Below are 4,114 nucleotides of genomic sequence, written 5' to 3' on the forward strand. Positions count from 1 at the left end.
GTCCTTGCTATTATTCTTGTTATATGTGAGGCTGATATGATAAAAGACACTGATTTAGGTCAAATACACATATTACTTGTGGAAAATTAATAACTCTAATTAAATATTTCTTGTTTCATACACATTAACTTTAAATACAGCCCAACAATGGACCACTATTTCTCAATACAAGAAAGTAATACATAAAAATCATGAAATTCTTCAATCAAACTTAAATAATGCTTATTGCAAACATAAAACATAAAAAACAACACATTTTTAAAGAGATATTATCTTTCCAAACATAACCATATAATTCCTCTGTATTCGAATTTTTCACAGGAATTCTAACTAGTATATTTTTTGTACATGCTTTAAAGAATAAAAAAATTTGAACTGTGACCAAATGTGATATATACTATTGTGTGTATTCTAAAGTGAGGGTAAAAAAAGATACCAAAGCCTCTGGGAAGTTAAACTATAAATTAACTTACAGAATTAATTAGGAAGTTAAACTATAATTAACTTACAGAAGTCACCAAGAAGTGTTAATGCCTACCCTAGGAACGACTATAAATCTATTAGTTAGAATTTCCATATATCTCAATTTTTAATATGTAATTGTTTTGAAAAATTTCGCCAATTTCAAAAACCATTAATATGTAAATAAATATGTCTACATTAATACATATTCTTTATTAATTCTTTGTTAGATGCTAATCTGGGTTCTGCACAATTTTCTATCTGGCCATTTATTTGTTTTATATGCCAGTAACAAATATACAATTTTTTGAAGCCACCAATACCAATATATTTTTAATGGATGGAGCCATCTCTATGCTGATATATCACAGTTACTACACCAATTTATAGTTAAGAGATATCTGAATGTGATGTTGGACCTAGGAAACTAGTACTTGTAAACCCAATCACCAGGAATGCATGGCTGAATGGCCAAAATTCAGGAAACGTACAGGTGGATAAACCAATGATCCATTAACCTAACAGTATAATGGTTCCCAGGAACTAAGGGGAACAAAATTGGTTGGAGAAGAAATATACGACACTTGCAGAAAAAAAAAACAACAACTTGCTGCTAAGGCCAGGTTCCTTACTGGCATGCCACCCTCCATCCTGGGGATAGCCAGTCCTGAGTGAGCCTGGCCTGAGGTTCGCTGGTAATCACTACACATGTCTAGCTAGTGGCATTCCTTAGTCAGTTTTGAATGTAGAGATAGAAAGCAAACAGTTACCTAAAGACAGTAATTCTCTCTCATCCACAGGAGGGTTTTGCCTAGCATTCACAGGCATGTAGCTACAGTACAATTGATTCATTAATTAACTTTAGCCAATTATTTAGTAAACTCAGGTCAACAAGAGAGGAGGCAATGCTTTCATTCCTAGCTGAAACCATACATACTGAGGATCTAATAATGAGTGCATACATCAACAATTGAGTTTTTTTACTTTCAAAATATGTTGTGGTACCATGAAAACATAGTGTAAATCCCAAGGGAAATTTGTCTAGAAATTTGATGAAGCTTTATCTTGCTGTCCAATTAGAAAATGGATGACTGGAAAGATTCTTCTAAAAACTGGCTAAGATATTTATTGCCAGAATTTTCTTGAGGAGAAACTGTTGGTTCGGCTCCACCTACATTCCCTTACCTCAATCATGTAATCCTGAGCACCTGCCCCTCAAGAGTCAATGCTTTCCTTCAAAGGATCCTTACACATACACTGGAGCTGATGCACAAAACTGCCTTGCTGCATTTTTGAAGATCTCTAATTTGGCCTCTCGTTTACATTATCCTTCATTTTGTTCATCACATTTCCAGATTCCTGACTGTTTACCAAACTTTATATTGCCTTCCTATTCCATTCTTGAGGATCCATGGTCACTGCAACTGTCTTTTCAGGTTTGCCCCAACTGTGGCTTGTGTGACTAGTTTTGATTCCTTGCCATTTGATTCCTGACCACTAGCTCTGGGCGTGGAACCTGCCTAGCTCCGATTTTTTTTTTTTTTGAGACGGAGTCTTGCTGTGTTGTCCAAGCTGGAGTGCAGTGGCCACTGTGATCTCTGCCTCCCAGGTTCAAGCGATTCGCCTTCCTCAGCCTCCCAAGTAGCTGGGATTGCAGGCATGCGCCACCACGCCGGGCTTATTTTTGTATTTTTAGTAGAGACGGTATTTCCCCATGTTGGCCAGGCTGGTCTCGAACTTCCTACCTCAGGTCATCCGCCCGCCTCGGCCTCCCAAAGTGCTGGGATTACAGGTGTGAGCCACCGTGCTCGGCCCTGCCTAGCTCCTTTTAACATCCCCCACAACTTGTCACACACTTTATCCAAACCAGTTCCCTGCTCTGAGTCTACAGCCGTGACTCACTACTGCCTGTATTTCCAGATGACTGGAATTACTGCTCCATTCCAGACTGCTGCCAGAATTAATGCTATTGCTTTCTCTGTAATACTTTGTACTTGTCAAAGGATCATAATTTATCTCATTTGTGCTTACAACCCCTTTCTATAATGAGAGCTGTTCATTCCTATGCTCTCATTCCTATTTCATTGGTAAGAAAATCAAGACTCCAAGAGGCCAAATAATTTACTTAACACAATAATGATAATTTAATACTTTGAATGCTAGTTTTGAGGACCTTATTATTCCCCAAAATCATGTTTTAGGGAATTTAACAGTCCTTTAGAGGAATGATTTTATTCTGACTTTAAAACTTTTTGTTTTTCTTCCTTTAATATGTGACATTGCCTTGTAATGTAAGTAATCTGTATCAAACTATTGAATGTATTGAATTTTTAGAATTTTTACCTTTAAGTTCTTTCCTCCTTTCTTTCCTTGAGGCATTTATCAAGTATTTACCATGTATCAATCAATGAGCATAGCTTATTGCTGCAGAGTTTATTTATAAGCTATAGTCCCTGCCTTCAAGTAGTGCTAATGTAGTCAGGAAAAAATTGTATAACGAATTACTACAAGACTATATTTTTTTTCATAAAAATAAATACCATAAAAAGTATCATTTTCTGAAGTCATATTATTTATGTACATTTTACTAGTTTATTGTCTGTGACCTGTATTAGAACATAAGCTATATGAGGACAGGGACTTTGTTTCATTTACCGCTATATTTCCTGTACCTTGAAACTACACATGGCTTGCAAAATACATTCAATAGATACGTGTAGTAAGGAATAAAATGTTAGTTCTCATTTAGGCTTTTAAGGGCGCCTGTAGTTCCAGCTACTGGGGAGGCTGAGGCAGGAGAATGGCGTGAACACCGGGGGGCGGAGCTTGCAGTGAGCAGAGATCGCGCCACTGCACTCCAGCTTGGGCGACAGACCGAGGCTCCGTTTCAAAAAAAAAAAAAAATTCTCTTATGTTTCTAAGAGACTATGAATGAAGACTATTATATAGTACTTGTAATCAAGTACTGTATACTTGATACTTTGTATCAAGTATACAAATGATGAATGAAGACTATTAGATACCACATGAGTGTCACTCATTGCGTAATCAGTTAGTAGATTTACGTCTATCTTTTGAGTGGTCCCAGCAATAATTAGTGAAACATAGTGTAAGAACCAACCATTACCCTTGTTTTATAAATGAGGAAACATACTCCAAGATTATGTGATTGGAAAAGGAAACATGGGAAAATCATATTTCTGAACATGATTTGTACGAGTATCAGGTTTTGCTTTAGGAAGACTCACTATTAAATATGTGTGTGTGTGTGTGCATGTGTGTGTATGTTTTTATTATAATAGTATATATGCTCATTGCAAATCATTTAAAAATATATGTGAAGAAGAAATGGAAAGTCGCCAGTAATCTCATTGCTCCATGGTCACTATTGTAAACATTTGACATTTGTTAAATCTATTATTTATGTCCTGTATTCAAAGTAGTGTGGAGGTAGGCAAGAACACTGGACTAGTCAGGAAATTTGAATATTCTACCTGTCTGTTACCTTAGTTTTTGACCTTGGTGTAGGGATTCCATGATTACCAACATTTAATTTTTAAAATTATTTCTTACCTTACCTTCTTCTCCAGTTTCTACCTTTATTTCTATTAAATAAATATGACTTTGTTTTCCAGTGATAGATAGCTAGATT

This window comes from Hylobates moloch, unplaced genomic scaffold (assembly GCF_009828535.3).
Source record: "Hylobates moloch isolate HMO894 unplaced genomic scaffold, HMol_V3 SCAFFOLD_24, whole genome shotgun sequence".
Classification (NCBI taxonomy): domain Eukaryota; kingdom Metazoa; phylum Chordata; class Mammalia; order Primates; family Hylobatidae; genus Hylobates; species Hylobates moloch.